Source organism: Marmota monax, unplaced genomic scaffold (genome assembly GCF_021218885.2).
Source record: "Marmota monax isolate L192 unplaced genomic scaffold, Marmota_monax_Labrador192_F-V1.1 WCK01_AAM20220418_F8-fsc00001, whole genome shotgun sequence".
Lineage (NCBI taxonomy): Eukaryota > Metazoa > Chordata > Mammalia > Rodentia > Sciuridae > Marmota > Marmota monax.
The window spans coordinates 22582687-22602329 of record NW_026693777.1 but is presented as its reverse complement, the minus strand read 5'-3'; the positions used below and the strand labels follow the sequence as shown (position 1 = coordinate 22602329).

General features: G+C 36.6%; 1 protein-coding gene across 4 annotated transcripts in view; it reads right to left on the bottom strand.

The window, feature by feature from the left end:
- Nucleotides 1-19643, bottom strand: part of Ppp2r5e (protein phosphatase 2 regulatory subunit B'epsilon) — a 166568-nt gene that overhangs the window by 136727 nt on the left and 10198 nt on the right. Inside the window, exon 2 of one of the 4 annotated variants that reach the window (XM_058584605.1) lies at nucleotides 13076-13204. The exons of the other annotated variants lie outside the window; for them this stretch is intronic. The gene's annotated coding sequence lies outside the window, so the exon portion shown is untranslated. The remainder of the gene's footprint in view (nucleotides 1-13075; nucleotides 13205-19643) is intronic. 4 annotated transcript variants of the gene reach the window in all.

Sequence of the window (19643 nt, the reverse complement as noted above, 5' to 3'; positions counted from 1 at the left end):
AGCTAGCTACATACCCGGCCCTTTTCATTTTTTATTTGAGCCAGGGTCTGGCTAAACTCTTTAGGACCTCACAAATTTCTGAGACTGACCTCCAATTTACAATCCTCCTGCTCCAGCCTTCTGAGTTGCTGGGATTACATTAATGCCCAACTTGAGTTCTAATTTTAAAAGTTTACCATGGCTGCTCTGTGGAGCATAAGGACAAAGATGGAAGCAGAAACCCTGTTAGGAGGCAAAAGATGATAGTGGTTTAGGAGGTGACAGAGGATGCAGTTAAGAAGTGAGTGAATTCTAGATATTTTTTTGTTGTTATTTTTTACTTTTTTTTTTTCCTTCTTTTTTTTTTTTTTTTTTTTTTGGTGGTGCTGGGTATGAAACCCAGGGCTTTTGCATGCAAGGCAAGCACTTTACCAACTGAGCTATACCCCAGCCCCCTGAATTCTAGATAAGTTCAAAATAGAGAATATCCACTGAACCGATATGATGCCATCAAGAACATTTATAGCAGACTGCAAAAAGGGCCACAGATTCTTTCCATCCTTATACTCATGCCACTTGTAGTACAGTTTTAGAGCTCCTCCTATGACAAGTGGGGAGTCTTTTTCTACCCTTGGAATTTCCAGAGGCCTTGTAACTTGCTTGGGCCAGTGAGATAACAGCAAACATAATGCAAATAAAAATGTGAAAAGTGCTTACCACATGTGCACTTTACCTCTCCTGCTGCTCTAAAGAAGTGCACAATCACCATGTGGAGAAGCCCAAGCTAACCTGCTAGGTAAACAAGACTCACAGAGCTCAGGGACTCCTGCAGCCCCAGCCAACCAACAGTCAGCCTCAGATACATGAGTGACGCAATCAACTGCCAGCTGACTACAAGTACATAAGCGAGACTGCAGGAGATAAGATCCATCACACAGCTAATCCCAGGCCCAATTGCCAAACCACAGAATGGTGAGCTAAATAAATGGTTGTTGTTTTAAGCCATCAAGTTTTGCAGGGGGTTGTTAAGCAGCAAAATCTGATTCAGTAACTAAATATCCTAAAAATCAAATGCAAACCACTAAACTCTCTTGATTTCTCTAATGGCATTACACAAAAAACAAAATTTCAATCTTAAAGTAAATTTACACAGAATGGGCATGGTGTTGATGAGCTGATGAGTAGAAAAGGAAAGAACATAATTTACAAATTACTGTGTAGCTCCTTAAAGTATAGTATGACAACCAGGAAGCTGAGTACTTTGAGCAATGAAATCACTAAACTAAGAATTTCAGAAAACTTTGAGAATAAAAAATTTCATACCAACAGATTGACTTTTTAAAGTCCTACACACTATTTCTTAAAACTACCAAGTACTTGACCCTCCTGCCAAAGATCGAAAATAATACTTTTCCAACTTTTCCTGTATAGATGAACAACTTAGTTCTCGTTACAGAAAAGAAACCAATTATGTCAAAGAGGTCTCAAGTTGTACTTCTCTTTCTTAGCTAATACAGTTGGATAGGCAAAAGGATGATGGGTGGGTAGATGGAGGATGGAAGGACAGATAAACATATATATCTCAAATAATAGAGCATAAGCATTTACAATGTATTGAAAGACTCCTCTACAGGAGGAGTCTTTCCTCACATTGTAACTTACTATATAAAGGCTTAATCTAATGATCACCAGTGTTCATATATTTTTGCTACCACTAATTTGCTCACTTCCTATTAGTTGGAAAGCAGCCAGACCTAAAACACATGATTACCCTTCTGCTTTTTTAGCCTTTTTAATGTCAAGGTAGAAAGTAAAATCTCCCATTCCTATACCTCAAAATTGATCACTATTAACTGGGCATGATGGGGCACACCTTTAATACCAGTGCCTCAGGAGGCTGAGGCAGGAGGATCACAAGTTCAAAGCTAGCCTCAGCAACAGTGAGGTGATAAGCAACTCAGTGAGACCCTGTCTCTAAATAAAATACAAAATACAATGTGGCTCAGTTGTCGAGTGCCTCTGAGTTCAATCCCTGATACAAAAAAAAAAAAAAGGATGATCACAGTTTCCTTGAATCTCCTTCTATTTTTAAATCTAATCATCAGATGCTACAATTTTTAGAACTAAAATATTATATATTTATAATTCTGGGGCTGGGAATGTGGCTCAGCAGTAATGTACTTTTGCTACTAGGTATCAGGCCCTGGGTTCCATTTCCAGCACTTCAAAAAAATAAATAATAAATTATTTTTCTTTGCTCCCCTTGCTGCCCCTGTGGTCAAGCAGAATGGTCCCACATGAGTAATCTGCCATCAGAGCTTTCCAAACTCTGATGTTCAGTTTAAGCATTAAAATGGCTTGATTTCTCAAATAGCTCATCTATGATCACCAAAGAGAAGCAGTAAGACCCCACTCTCCCTAAAAAGAAAAAACAAAGAAGAAACAAAAAAGGAAATTTAACTATTAAATAGCTTGGGGGGAAATTACCTTTTTTGGATCTGAAACCTAAATTGTTTGGATGGCTAAATGAAAATACTCACCAGAGTTTATGGACCCAGTTTATATTTGACATGTGGAAATGAATCTCTTGGAAGAAAGAAAATTCCTGGAGACAGATCCTGATTACCCCTGTTTCTGAATATATACGCACAAAGAAAGGCCTCTCAGGGTCATGCACTAGCCTATTTAGAATATATACTGTACCACTTTCAAGTACAAAGCACAAAGACAAACTGAGTCTTATCAAATTATGCATTTCTCAGGAAATGAAGAGCCTGGAAAATGAGTTTCTAGTAATAAAGAAAATCTCCCCAAATACTTTAAAATCTTTCCAAAATATGAAACACCAAGTATGCTTCTCATGTTAAGAATTTAGAGGACCACAATATATCCTTCCTGCCACCTCTTAATTATACACCATAGTGAAGGGATAGAAGCACAGATTGCCTAAAATTCACTTCTTCCTGGGGCTGGGGATGGGGCTCAAGCGGTAACGCGTTCGCCTGGCATGCGTGGGGCGCTGGGTTCGATCCTCAGCACCACATAAAAATAAAATAAAGATGTTGTGTCCACCGAAAACTAAAAAATAAATATTACAAAAATTCTCTCTCTCTCTCTCTCTCTCTCTCTCTCTCTCTCTCAAAAAAAAAAAAAAAAATTCAATTCTTCCTGTGTATTTAAAACAAAAAAAAAAAAGTAACAATTGTGGTGGTTGAGAGGCTGGAGATAGAAGGAGGAAAGAATTCCTAACCCAACAAACACAAACTTTTCCATTTTACATTTTTTTTCTTTTTTTTTTTTTTAACTATTTTTGCTTTTCTAAAAAAAGTCTCCTTTTTAGTTACATTTGTTTAAAGAATTAAAAGAAGCTTTTTAAATTTCCTGAACACTTATTAAACAAAAAATATAGACAGGCTGTCCATCTAAGAGGAAAGAGAAACTACACAGAAGACCAGAATAGGAAATTTATAGAGCTTATCTTTCATTAATCATGATGAGCCAGAACTGCTGTCTGAACTGACATATATCCATATAAGGCAAGAGTGGCCAGGGTGAGAGAAAGTACTAGAATACCATCCTCTGTCCCGTAGCTCACTCCTCCACTCACATATGCTCCATGTACTCACCCAGAGGAGATTGTATGAAGACAACACTCTATAGGTCCTGGATTCTAGATTAGCATTCCCTATGATGATTTCAAGAAAGGAGTTGCTAAGTGCCACATTAGTGCCAGCAACAATTCTTAAGGAATGGCAAATACCTACCTAGTCTAAGAGCAAGATGTAACAGGATACTGAGTTGGTTTTATTATCAAGGTTGCACTGAAATTCATTTAATGCCTGTATACTGTTTTCTGCTTTTCAAAACTAATCAAATAAATTCTACCCAATAAAGACCCCATTAAATCTTGATATATGAAACACTGTCACATTCATTTATTCAAGCAACATTTTATTCCATATCTCCTACACACTAGACACTGCCAGCATCAGACACAGCTGAAGAGACTGATAATAAAACTAGAAAAAGAAACTTCCTCTCAAAGCCTTTCAAGTGTTTGGCAACCTGTGACAATCTCAGCCCTTTCAAAGACTATTCTGTCCAAAGCACCTGACCACCTATGGAGGTGGTCACAATCACAAACCTTTGTCTTTAAAGCTATACTCAGTTGATTACACAAATGTTTTATACAAAACACTATTTATAAATTTAAAAAAAAAACTCTAGAAGAATATTTAAGGGCTGGGGATATAGCTCAGCTGGTAGAGTGCTTGCCTCCCATGCACAAGGCCCTGGGTTCAATCCCCAGCACCATTTAAAAAAAAAAAAAAAAAAGAAAATTTAAGACATAAACTAGAAAATAAAAAAGAATGAAAATACTGTACTAAAAATTAGTATAGCTTTATATACAATATAAAAAGGATGGTTTCATTCAACAAGTACTCATTGAGCAGTGAGGATGTAAGGAGATACTATCCTAGACATTGGGAATGGTCATGGACCCTGACCTCAAAGGTGGAATAATGACAACTGTCAATGAGCAAGTACATACTACATGTCAGGTACTGCTCTGGGAATTTCACACACATTACCTCTCAAATGAATCCTGAAAGGAAGATATTATCACCACTTCACAGATGAGCAAACTGAGGCACTGAGAAGGTCATTTGTATAACTAAGATCACCCAGCTTACAAGGAAAACTGGATGCAATTCCAAGATGTCTTCTAACTCATAAACCTCTTACCAGGCTGGAGTTGTACCTCAGTGATAGAGTGATTGCCTAGCATCTCCGACACTAGGCTTGATCCTCAGCACTACATAAAAATAAAAGAACAGCCACATATAGTGGTACACACCTGTAATCCCAGCAGTTCAGGAGGCTGAGACAGGAAGATCCTGAGTTCAAAGCCAGCCTCAGCAAAAGTGAGGCGCTGAGTAACTCAGTGAGACCCTGTCTCTAAATAAAATACAAAATTGAGCTGGGGATGTGGCTCAGTGGTTGAGTGCCCCTGAGTTCAATCCCCAGTACCAAAAACAAACAAATAAATAAAGGTATTATGTCCATCTACAACTACGAAAATATATTTTTTAAAAAATTAAAAATAAACCTCTTCCCATAACTTTAAGCATCTTTGTGTCTTAATCATCAACCTCTCTAGCATCCCAGATGCTTCTATTTCTAACCTGGATATAGTTCTGTATAGCCTAAATAAGCCTGCAAAACAACTAAGAGAGGGAAAAATATGAAGAGGAAAAAAAGATAAGTCAAAATGTATTTTTCCAGTACAATCTGTCTTGTCCCTCTCCCTCTATGTCTGTCTCTATCTCTCCCTCCCCGCACCCCCATGCCCTTCCTGGTTCCATATCCTGAGCTGCTTTTCTCCAGGGAATAGGCTATCTATGGACTGACACCTATAAAATCATTACAAATGCTGCTGCCAACTGTACTAGCCAATGACTACATCTCCAACCTTTCCTCGTGTGTGTGGAGGGAATGCATTTACTCAGTTCAACTTTGATGGCTGCATCACTTCTGCACTATGTATTCTAGAAGGTTTAAAGACTTATCTCTTATTCTCTACATTTACTTTCAGTTGTTTTGTTTTCACAATTTTCTGTTAATGATTATTTAGTTTTCTAGTTTGTGGAGAAAATTATTGGAAAACTGTTCTTCACTTATTGTCATTTCTGAGAGTATAAGATCAATTTTATAATTTTGAGAAAAAAATGTTAATGAACAGAGAGGGAAAAAAAAACTACAGACACTGCTCCTCAAACGTCAATAAAGCTGGATTCAAACAGTACTTACCTAAAATGACTAAAGCTTTCACTTTCTAGTCTCTGGGCCTTTATTCTTTTTTTTTTTTTTTTTTTTTTAGTGGAGACTGAACCAAGGCACTTAACCTCTGAGCCACATCCTCAGTCCTTAAGATAGGGTCTTGCTAAGTGGCTTAGAGACTTCCTAAACTGCTGAGGCTGGCTTTCAATTTGCAATCCTCCTGCCTCAGCCTCCTGAGCTACTAGGGTTACAGTCCTGTGCCACTGCACCCTCAAATTCTTTAGTAGAACATAACTTCAGCATCTACCAGCTCAAGAAGGGAACATGGAAGAGAGACTTCTGGTTGACATCTCAGTCCAATCACACTTACTGAACTGTCAATGACTTCTTAAAGCCTTCATTTCTCTTATTATATGCCTACTTCAAAAACCTGTATATGTTACTTTTATGAACATGTTCATTTGGCCACTTATTTTATTTGAATTCATTATGAAAGAAAAAAATCTACAAGGTGAATACATTTTCTAGCCTTGATAGAAGCTGTAGACATGTCAATGACAATAGTCATTATCTTGAGATAAGTATAAAAAAGTTAGTGTTTGGGGGGCTGGAATTGTAGCTCAGTGGTAGTGCACTTGCCTAGCACATGTAAGGCCCTGGGTTCGATTCTCAGCACCACATACAAATAAATAAAATAAAGGTACATCTACAACTAAAAAAAAAATTGTTTAAAAATTAGTGTTTGGGACATTATAATAACCATAACAGTCCATGAAGGAGAAAAATAATTTAAGTGTAGAAAGACTAAATACAGGTTTCACTGCTAATCAAAATTACATGTGCACAATCATAATTTCCGTGCATAAAAATAACTAAGTAAAAATTCACAGATGATGAAACAAATTAACACATGAAACTCATATTCTAAACCACCTGCTTCAAAGATACTGTTTTGCAAAAAACTCCTTCTAACTTCTTCAGATTTTTTTTTAAGATTTTTTTTTCAATGTTCCCACTTGATAAAAGTGCAATGTTAACAGCTACTTCCTAAGTATATGCTTCACAATTATCACAAACATCCAACTCCCCAATCTCTAACCCCTCCAACTCACCACATACACCAGTTGGGAAGACAGGTGAACACAATGTTTTAACATCTGTCAAGACGCAATCAAGCTCACACTTGGCTAGACTAGTCCTTGTGTTTACTAATATACTAATTTTGGCAGTTTCCAAATGTTACTTCACTCAAAGACTCTTTTTAAATGCTTTTTAAAGTTTATCAAGCAAATGTAATAGTGATATATTATTTTATTTTATATAATCAACAGATGAACTAAAATTTTTTTAAAAAATAAATACCCACTTTCCTAAACAAAATATACAAAAAGAAATCATCTTTACAAGATCAACTTGAGAATGAAATAATAAGACTCAGATAACAGTATTTATAAATAGATAATAACAGCAACAATGAAAAAGACAACGTTTATACAGATATAGATATATGTGTATATCTCACTTACCATGAACTGGGACATGTTCTAACTATTAGCTACACTAACTCATTCACTCCTCATAACTACCAGGTTCTATTTTTCTTTTTTTTAATTTTAATGTGTCTTAGTTGCTGATAGACCTTTATTTTATTTATTTATACGCAGTGCTGAGAATCGAACCCAGTAACTCACACGTGCTAGCCAAGTGTGCTATCACTGAGCCACAGCCACAGTCCCATAACCACCAGGTTCTTAACTACTCATGTTCTCTAAATCAATCAAGTAAAACTTCATGATTAGCCCACCAAGAAAAAGGCAAATACGTGGTCAATTATCCTCACATTTATGGACAGAAAGGGTATAAAATCTTAACTATAATACCCTGATGTGAAGAAATAATTCTCTTTTTTAATTATTTTTTTAGTTGTAGATGGACACTACATCTTTATTTATTTTTATGTGGTACTAAAGATGGAACCCAGTGCCTCCTATGTGCTAGGCAAGCACTCTACCACTAAGCTAGAACCCCAGCCCAAGAAATTATTCTTTTAACAGAGAATACACAGTTGTAAACAGCCTTCTCAAATATATATATGAGATACTCTTCTAACCAAGAAATATAAATGAAATATACTACATTATCACAAATGAATAAGAATATACCACTAAGTAAAATTGCAAAGAAACATTTCACCAAGATTATTTTTAATTTCACCAAGATTATTCTAATATCAAGTATACATCTGTACTCACCAGAATGCACATTGTCCAATTAAGTATGACTAAAATAATTTTGAAATTCACTGACCATTTAAGTATAAAAGTGGTCATGGAAGAACTATCAAAAACTCCAGACTCTATGGTCTTTTTATTTACTTTATTAAGACTACCACAGGTCAGAGACTGAAATAATCAAAGCTGATGCTTTTTTCTATATGTAGACCATCACAAATCCAGTTCCACTTCAAGCACTGGTACTAAAACACATTCCATTCCATTTTTACCACTCACAAAAATGGAGTAGAGATAACTCTCAATAATTTACATTACAACTTTTCAAGAAAATTTTAAATTGGTGAGTGACAAAGAGGTGGGCACTCCACCGCTGAGCCACATCCCCAGCCCTATTTTGTGTTTTATTTAGAGACAGGGTCTCACTGAATTGCTTAGCACCTCACCGTTGCTAAGGCTGGCTTTGAACTTGCGATCCTCCTGTCTCAACCTCTTGAGCCACGGGGATTACAAGGAGGCGTGTTCAATTTTTAACTTCATTCCATTTGTCAAATTTGAAATACTTTCAATTATTTATTTTTCTAACCTTCACAATAAGCATAACATCATAAAGTTCATTGCTTTGCCTGTGTATGTTTTTACTAATGCTTATACTCATTTATTGAACTCCAATTGGTGCTGACAATTTTAGTTCTAATATTCTAAACATAATTAAATCTCCTGTACCCACTATTCAAATAGTAATTCATAACACAGAAAATTAAAAACACCCAAAAACTTAAAATTATGCACTTTAATAACCCAGTGTCATCTATACAGCACAGAGATAAACCTACAGATGAATTTCACTTACATTTTAAAAAGACAAGTTATTTTTTCCATTTTCAAATTAAAATTGTCATTTTTCCCTAAAACAAACAATGATTAAGTGATTTGTTTTCAAAAAAGCCACAGGACCATAATATATGACAAGCATAATGCCATCATGACAAAAGAACTTTTTAAAATCACAACTCCAACAATAAAACTATCTCAAAGTAACCTTCCACAATAATGCTATTAATTATCACATTGAACATGGAAAAAAAGCATAACAAAGAATATATAAACATGAGAGGAAATGTTATTTCTCATAACTGACAAGGAGTCTATGTGTAATATATATATTTTGTGGTTGTATTACTTATGGATCTACAAATGCCCTTAAGAGGAAGGATAAACTCTCCACCTCAGCCTGGATTATGTGGCCCCTGACAACTTTAATAACCCACCCAGTCTCTGACCTCCAGCTCTCATGACCTTGAGAAGAAACTCATCAACCTACATGCTCCATCTTTCAGATTTCAGCATAAATATCACTTCCTCCAAGAAGCCTTCCCTGAGGCTACCCAAGTTTCCCAATAGAACTTAGCATTATTGGAATTGTCTTTTTAGTTAATTCATGTCTTCTCTTTCTAGAACAACAGACACCAATCCAATTTTGCTTATCACTAAGCTCCCAAAACAGTGTCTAGTAACCAACAGCTCAAAAGAAATTTGTTGAGTGAATGGATCACAAAATATTATGCATATTATTTAAATAAGAATTTAAGTTCATTGGAGGAGACTCAATTAACCAGCTCATATGTAGATTCCTTTCATAGTTGTTTACTTCATACATGCTTTGAAAACCATTTACACACAATCTTTTACAATCAAGCCTCCCCATAATTCAAGAGAATAAGTGAAATCTACCATTCCCAAGCTCTAGTATCTCAAAAGTATATATGACATATAGAACATCCCATTAAACCAGAAAAGCCAAAATTCCACAATTATTTGAAATATGTTTTACAATGTTATGATGTAAATGTAAATACAAAGAAATACAGCTGTCCCACATTTTGAGGGAGGGAATGCTGGGGATTGAACTCAGGGGCACTCAGCCACTGAGCCATATCCCCAGCTTTATTTTGTATTTTATTTAGAGACAGGGTCTCACTGAGTTGTTTAGCACCTGGCTTTCGCTGAGGCTGGCTTTGTACTCACAGTCCTCCTGTCTCAGCCTCCAGAACTGCTGGGATTACAGGCATGTGCCACCATGCCTGGCTGCAGTTTTGATTTTTATTTTCCTAGTGGTAAATGATGTTGACATCTTTTCTCATGATAATTGTCTGTATGTGTTCTTTATTCAAGTCCTTTACCCATTTAAAATTTGTTGCTGTTGTTGAACTTTTGTTCAAAAATAAATAAATAAATAAATAAGCAAACAATATAATTTTTAATTGTATTGATTTTTATCGAAACATCACATTAATAGATAGCATTTTTATGTTTTTATGTACCAGCTAAAAAATAAATATAAGCTGGACATAGTGACATGTGCCTATAGTCCTAGCTACTCAGGAGAATCACTTGAGCTCAGGAGTTTGAGACTAGCCTGGGCAACAGAGGGAGACCCTGTCTCAAAAATAAGTAAATAAATAAATAAGCAAACAAACAATAAATATAATTTTTTAAATATATTGACTTTAGGGGCTGAAGATTTAGCTTAGTGCGAAAACACTTGCCAAACATGTTCAATGGCTTGAGTTAAATTCCCAGAACAAAAAATAAAGGAAGGGAAGGCAGGGGAAAAAATAAATAAACAAATAGCATACCAGTTAGTTCTATCAGCTGTAGACACAGCTGAAAAGGTAAATGTAGACAGATAGCTAAATGGAAGACAGCACAGAAGGGGGAATACTAAAACTTCCTTTTTACTTAAAAGGTTCTGTGTCAATCTGTTTCCAAGTTTTTTTGACTATTGCTCAAAATTAGGGATAAACACCACACCTTCTGATCCATGTCTATCTTTCTGAAAAACTAATTTAATGAGGCAAAGGGTGAAAGTAACCTTTTGACCATCAAAAAACTTCCCTTTTCCTATAAATGTCCTTGGTTTCAAAATATTCATTCAAAAAGAAAAGTGTTGTGTGCCTATAATGTGGAAGGCAGGCAATAGCTGTGATTTCTACAATGCTAAGACAAGATAGCTCCTTAGGAGCCTGAACTCACTGCATTTCCTCATAAGGTATGGCAGAGGAGAAGCCCCTACCACTGCCAGACACTACCCTCTGCCCTTGGTAAAAGGCCAATTCCAAAGCCTATATTTCCTTATTAGAAGATGGTACTTCACCTGAAATGATGCCAAGTCCCAATCTTTTTCCATGTTCTTTTTACTGTTTTCAACATATTACTTTGAACAGTGTCTTAGGCACAAGCAACCCTGAATTAATTAAATTAAAATTTAACATTGCTGCATGCACTGCATATTCTGAACAAGATCTGGATCCACACAGCTGACTTCAAAAAGATCAATGGCAAACAGAAAGAAAGAGAACACATATTTATTAAGCAACTGACAATGCATCACCCAGTCTGCCCACCTTACCTCCCTTACTCCCCACAAAAACCTGGGGAAATAGGATTTCAATTTTACAAAAATGGAAATTAAAGCTCAAAGAGGTTAAATAAGTTTTCTCAATGCACAAAGCCAGAATTAGTGCCCAGTCTTGAGCGCAGCCCTTTTCCCACAATAAGTGGGTTCCCCAAAGACAAGAAAGATGAATGAATGATAAAGGACACCACTGCCGCAGTGTACCAAACCCTTGTGCACAACCCTGTTGCTGTCATGCCTTTATGGGGCCAGTCTTGAGTCAAATAGGAGTCAGAGAAGCAACTTCTCCCTCTCTACCCCATTCTACTCCCTACCCAGCCTGCTCAAGGAACCCAGAGTCCTGGTCTGCTACTGTATCATGACTCTTCCCCATCACCCCCAGAGCGTTGTTGCTGGTTAGCTGTTCCCATGGCTCTTCTCCAATTACTTTCCTGCTTCAGTCTCCTCACAGTTTTCATGGTTCTTACAAGAGGTGATACAACACAATTCATTTAGTACATCATCCCAGCACAGAATGAGTGAGAGCTAGGTTGGCTCCAGTTCTCATCTGGGTACCTTTACTGCTAATGGCCACAACAGAAAAGGCACTGGCTTTGGAGCCAGAAGAGCCTGGACCTGGAGTCCCAATCCCAGCCGTCTCTGCAGGAGTGGGCAAGTTCCTTGGTTCCCAGTTAACAGCAAACACGCCTTGCTACTGGTGTTGCTGGAAGGCTTAAATGAGACACCATGTGGTACACTGCCTGGCACATAGCAGAGCCAACAGATATTAGTTCTCTCCTTCACAGGCTGCCAAGATATTTCTTTACCAGCAAAGACAACCTGAATTTCCCCTCTCAACTTCTAGGTCCACAGCTGTTCTGGATAAAAATGCTCTTTTACAGGCACACTCAATTTTACCACTGGTACTCCTATTTACCCAACTTAAATTTTCAAATGATACCGATCAAAAACTCTGCAAATAATTACACTGCAGTCACGCAGCACTTTCTATCTTCAAACACCTTTTAAAATTCTGTTTGGTACCAAAACAAATGAAAAACTGGAAACAACTTACAGAACAAGAAACTCCTAGTCATGAGATCTTCTTATACAGATCTGGATTATAATAACAAATTCTCTCTAAGAATTTAAGAAAATCTAAGAAAACTGATGCCCTCCCATCCAGAGCAGTAATTGCTAGCCTTTGGTGAACTCCTTGAGAATCTAAAGAAAGCTTTACATCTTTGCCCAGAAAAATGTCAGTCTGCACAGAGATCCAAAATACTGGCTGAAATTTCAAGAGGATCAAGGGCCCTCTAAAACTTATCAATTAATCACAAGGTATGAACCCTCAACTAAGAACCATGTCTGATACTCCTTACACTGGTAAAATTCTCAGTTCAGACTTTGTTTCTTAAGGTATAATAAACTCAAAAGCCCAGACAAAAACCTCAAGAAGGCAAAAGGCAAAAGACAAGTTTTCTCATTTGACTATCCCTGACTCTCTGTGGTTCAAAACAAAATGCAACAAAACTAACATGTTAGGTTTAAAACCACAAGGGAAGGTTTTCTCTCAATTTTTGGCAGTACTGGGAATTGAACTCTGGGCCTCACATATGCTCAACAAATGCTCTACCACTGAGCAATATCCTCAGGTTTTTTCTGAAAATTTTAAGACAGGTCTCACCACGTTATCCAGGCTTCCTCAAACTTGCCATCCTCCTGCCTCAGCCTCCCAAATGACCAGGATTACAGGCTTGCACCACCACACCCAGCAGAAGGTTCTCTCTTTGAAGCAAAATCTCAAAGCTGTGTCCTGGCCAGTGGAGGATAAGCAAAGGAAAAGGAGGTGCAAAACTTAAGTATTAGAACATCTACTTTACTCTTCATTATCATCTTTTTGAAATCTGTTTGTGTATGTTTTAATGTATATTATATAGTTGTATATTAGCACAAATGTAAGGGAAATACTTAGGTAGAAGTAAGAATCACAGTCAAGTCTGGAAAGCCTTCCCTGGCAGACAATTACCAATATTAGTTTACCTAACAATAATTTCACCTCATCATTCTCTACAAATGGAATTTCCCTTAAAAATAATTTTAGGGCTGGGGATGTGGCTCAAATGGTAGCGCACTCGCCTGGCATGCGTGTGGCCCAGGTTCGATCCTCAGCACCACATACAAACAAAGATGTTGTGTCTGCCGAAAACTAAAACATAAATATAAAAAAAAAAAAATTCTCTCTCTCTCTTTAAAAAAAATAATAATTGTAATAGCCACTGTAGGTTCTTATTTCTGAAACAAGAAGTCAGTCTGAAACTGACATTAACAGAATAGTAATACTAAGATTATTCCATAAGAACTAGTTCTCCTTTTTACTTTAAAAGTCTAATTCTCAGGGATGGGGCTATAGGTCAATGGTAGAGCGCTTGCCTAGCATGTGTGAGGCACTGGGTTGGATCCTCAGCACCACATAAAAATAAACAAATAAAATAAAGGCATTCTGTCCATCTACAACTACAAAAAAATTTTTTTAAAGTCTAATTCTCACAGCTCTATATGCTCATATTTTCTTCCTTGAATATGAATAATCTATGTATTAAAAAAATAAAAAACTGAAAAAGGATTTGCTATTGTGAAATTTTTCCAATAATTACAGTAGTTAATATTCTCCAGTTTCTATAATGTACCCAGACAGAACTAAATATTTTACCTGTGAAATTTTTCCAATAATTACAGTAGTTAATATTCTCCAGTTTCTATAATGTACCCAGACAGAACTAAATATTTTACCTGTTTCATGTCATTTAATCTGACTCTATGAGACAGGTCCTATTACTCTCCCAATATTACAGATAAGAAAATCAAGGCATAAAAGTCAAATAGCTGTGAATAGTAGACCCAGAAATTAAATCCTGGTAGGAAGAAGGTGTGACCCCAGGCCTTACATTCTTACCTGAAAAAGGCCATCTGCCTTACTTGAGTAATATATGCAAATTACACTGTTCAATTAAGATGTTCATTATAGCCTGTAATCCCAGTGACTCAGGAAGCTGAGGCAGGAGGACTTCCAAGTTCAAGGTCAGCCTCAGCAACTCAGCAAGACCTAAGCAATTTAGAATGACCCTATTTCAAAATAAAATATAAAAGGGGCTGGGGGTGTAACTCAGTGTTTGTGCTTCTGGGTTCAATCCCCCACACCAAAAAAAAAAAAAAAAAAGTTCATTAAATGCTCAATTCTACTGTAACATGAAAATAAAATTCCATCTTTGTTTCAAACAATCTTCAAATAAAAAAGGTAGAAAAAGGGGCTGGGGTTATGGCTCAGTGGTGGAGCGTTCGCCTAGCTCGTGCAAGGCACTGGGTTCAATCCTCTCAGCACCACATATAAATAAACAAAATAAAGGTGTTATGTCCAACTGCAACTAAAAATTTTTTTTAAAAAAATTTTAAGTGGCTGTTTAAAAGAAAAACAAAAGTAGAAAAAAAATTTAATAGTAACAAGATGCCATCTTTGTGAACAAAAAAATCACCAGAGCCTTTTTGAAATTATCTAGAAATTTTACTGATCTTTTTCAAGCACTACAAAATCTAATTACTAATATAAGCCAACATTATTAGTTTTACAAATGAGAGAAAATTATCCATAAAACTCTGCTCTGAAAGTCCATTATAATATTCAGATATGCTAATCTCTCTTAAACTATATGAAGTTTGGTCATCTGACTAGCCGATAATTGAACCCCAAACACTAAAAGAGAAAAGGGATTCATTGTACTTAACATCTTTACTCTGCAACACAAAATGATAAACCCCAAAGTAATGGACATAAGATCCATTCCATCCTTTCTCCACAACATTCCACTTCATGTTTTAACCTAAAACATGAAAGGATTACCAGGACACAAAACCACTCTCAGACCCTAAGTGCATATATAATTACATGACCAGTTTAACTCTACATCATGTACAATGAGAAGAATGAGAAGTTATACTAATGTGTGAGGTGTCAAAATGCATTCTAGTGTCTATATAACTAACTAGAATAAAAAAATTTTTAAAACAAAACACCCTTGGGATTTTAAGTGAACACTCAGCATTTGATTCTTTAAAAATAAAAAGGATTTATTACATTGATCCACATAATTTGGTGTAAATTATAAGTTAAAACAAAATTTGCATTAAAATGTTATTTTACTAAAATAAGCTGACCTGGATTTGGGGGAAAATGTTTTAATATTACTATTACTAAACTGGCCAACTAGATGTCAATTAATAAGAAATATTTATTGAATGAAAACTATATACAATACTCTAATAGAGGCCACAAAGAAAAATAAGATTTCTACACCAAAGATTATATTTTTTTAATGGGGGAAGAAAGATAATATACAAATGAACAAACAGATTAAATAATTTCAGATAAGAAACAATAGGATGATAAAAACTCTAAGAAGACTATTCTTAAAGATCATCAAGGAAGAAACCCGAAGAGGTCTCATTTGAGCTAAAACCTGAGGAACACTATGCAGTCAGAAAAGAAAGTCCTAAGTAAAAAAGGACAACCTCACCTTCATGAGAACATTCATTTGGAAGTTCAATATTTATATGCCATGTTTTAGTTACACACTGGACAGACCCATATCATGATTTCTTTTTACAGCTTATAACACTTTATGGTGAGTGTCCACACATACACACAACTAACAAACACAATACTCAGAAAATAACAATAATTCTCAATCTTTTAATCTAAATCAAAAGCTCTTAACTATGGGGAAAGAAAAAGAATGGAAGGGCTGAATCTTTTGAGAATTTGATGAATGAGATAAATTCTCTCCTCCAAATAAAAATGCACACAGAAGGAAACTTTGGAGATTCTTGGAAACTTGAATCCCATCCATAATGCACTGTCCCAACCCAAAACCATGAACCTTAGGTTAAGAACATTTAGTAGGTCCAGCATCCCTAATCCAAAAATTTGAAATCCAAAATGCTACAAAATTTAAAACTTTTGTAACACCAACATGATGGCACAGTGGAAATTCCATACCTTACCTCATACCATTCCATACATGTGACAGGCTGCAGTCAAAACACTTTTACACTAAAAATATTGTATAAAAGTACCTTCAGGCTATGTGCATGAGGTATACATAAAACATAAATGAAATTCATGTTTAGACTTGGGTCCCATTCCCAAGAGGTCACATTATGTACAGCTGACCCTTGATTTAAGCTCTACAGGTCCACTTACATAAGGAATTTTTTTTTTTGAAGATTTGCAACAACTTTTTTTAAAAAAGATGAAACTCATAGTCTAGAAATGTCAAAAAATGAGGGAAAATGTATGTCATGAATGCATTAAATATATAATACTCAATTTTATAATTTACTACCATAAAGCATACACAAAATTATAAAAAGTTAACATATCAGAGTTATGCACACAAATACAAATGCACAAGGCACCATCCACAGTCAAGAGAAAGGAAAACAAACATAAAAATGAGGTATTAAAACAAAACTACATAAAATTCACCATAGTACACCTGTAACAATTTCAGAGCCATCGCCTATTTCCTGCAGTGAACTCAAAAGTAGAGACTACTGGTTTAAAGCTGTGTGATACCTCCATGCAAACACTGCCTTCCTCCAGTAAACTTCAAGGTGCCATCAAAAGTGGTATCTTAGGTCAGGAAGATAGCTCAGCAATAGAGCACCAACCTAGCATGCAAGAGGCCCCGGGTTTAATCCCCAGCAAAACAAAAAGGCGGGGGGGGGGACAAGTGTTATCCCATGTATCATGTGTATTTTTCACCATATATAATCCACAAAACATTAAATATGTACAGCATGCCATTAGTATCAAGGTTTTTAGACAATCAAAATTATACTGATGCTGAGTGCAGTGGCACACATCTATAATCCCAGTGACTCAGGAGGCTGAGGCAAGAGGATCATAAGTTCAAGGCCAGCTTAATGATATCCTGTCTCAAAATAAAAATCAAAAAGGGCTGGAGCTGGGCTGGGGCTGGAGCTCAGTGGCAGAGCACTTGCCTAGCATGTGTGAGGCACTGGGTTCGATCCTCAGCACCACATAAAATAAATAGATTAATTAAATAAAGGCACCCCTGTGACGTGCATAGCATTAACAACTGTCCCTCAACAACTATATTTTTAAAAAAAATTTTTAAGTGGCGGGGTGGGGTGTGTGCTGGAGCTGAGTGGTAGAACACCCCTGGGTTAAATCCCCAATGCTACAAAAAAAAAAATTCACCAAGTTCATTTGGTAGTAAGCTGACCCCAGAGAGTCCTATGCTCAACCAACAGCCTAGTTGCCATTATGCCCAGAGAAGGAGGAGCAGCACCCCTGCTGGCCACAGGCACCATCACCATAAGTGTGAGCAGTATAAGGCCAAGCCCCAGCAACAACCCACCCTGTCTCACATTGAGCCCAGCACCACGGACAGCAGTACAGGAAGCGCAGCTGGGTAGTAACTGCTGACAGAAACAAGAAAGTCATCACAAGGAAGGTTTTTGGATTTCTTCTTAATTTTCATTTATTCATTTTAGTTATATATGATAATAAAATCTATCTTGATATATTTATACAAACATGGAATATATCTTACTCTAATTAGGATCCCTGTCTTGTGGATGTATATGATGATGAGATACACTGTGGTATATTCAATATATGTACATGGGAAAGTTATGTCAGATTCATTCTACTGTCTTTTACAAGGAAGGCACAGTAAAACAACTCAACATTTTACTGATATACTTTTACTGATATGCTTTCATGAGATGAAGATACCAAGGCAGAGGTACCTGTATACCAGACTACCAGAAAGAATAACTCCAGGAAGTAACTGCACAGTGTAATAGACTGTGAAGCTTCATGTTGCTGAAGGAGAAAAGGATGTAGAGGTAACAAATGTTACAGGCCCAGGTGGAGTTCTAGTTCAAAGCAATAAATATGCAGAAGACCATAACTATGACAGATGCTATGCCCATCACAGGGGTTCTCTAGACAATTATCAGAACAGTAAGAATGAAAAAAGAACACAGAAATGCTCCAAAGGCCAGCCCAACAATGCTTGTTTACCACAGGTGAAGGTTCCCACTTTATTAAAGTGAAGTCCCTGTGGGCCTCTATCAAAGTACTCCAACCCTCCTGTGTGGAGAAGAGTGATGGAGACAGCCAATAGCCAGGTACAGGAGAACAAGGTTTGGGGGTTATAGACCACAATTCTACAGGGCCCTTCTCACCAAAAACTGCATGAAGAGAAAAAAATGAAGAGAATAAGGGAAATCAGCCACGCCTGTAATCCCAGCAGCTCTAGAGGCTGAGACTGGAGGATCGCAAGTTCAAAGCCAGCCTCAGCAACAGTGATGTGCTAAGCAACTCAGTGAGACCCTATCTCTAATAAAATACAAAATAAGGCTGGGGATGTGGCTCAGTGGTTGAGTGCCCCTCAGTTCAATCCCTGGTACCCCCCACCAAAAAAAAAAAAAAAAAAAAAAGGCGGAATCATACAGATGAGACCTCAGGCCAGCAGCTAACTTAAACATAAACCTCAACTTCAACGACTCACACAGATGCTCAGAAAACCCTACACCACAGATGACAGACAGGAAGGCAGCACATGCACCATCTGAGTATGTGTGCACTCCCCTAGCTGAGTAAACTGGGGCTGAGTAAATGTGACCTTACCATAGCTACCATCATCAAATCACCCAAGACGACGAAATGAACAAGAAATTCCAGCAAATGAAAAAAAGATGAGAACTTAAACCAGGTACAGTGGTACACATCTGCAATCAGAGACAGGGGCTAAGGCAGGTGAGACAGAGACAGGTAGATCACAAGTTCAAGGATAGCCTCAGCAACTTAGCAAGACCTAGTCTCAAAATAAAAAATGAAAAAGGAAGAGCACACCTGGGTTCAATCCTCAGTGCTAAGACAAAAAATAAAGATGGGAGCTCAAGACCTGAAGTGCTTGCTTTTTGCAAGTTAATTAGATAAGATCACTATTAACTATGTAGCATGAGGTTTTTATTATTTTTATCCAAAGACAGCTCTTTTAAGTAATAGATTGGTTGATTTTGAACCTAGTTTTTCTCAAAACACTCTTAAGGATTTTTAAATTGTTTCATATCTAGTCAAGTTGAGATTTTTTTAAAGTTGATTTTTAATATGTAATAAAAATCTCCAACTTGACTTTTTCTAAAAGTCAAATTGCCAAGTA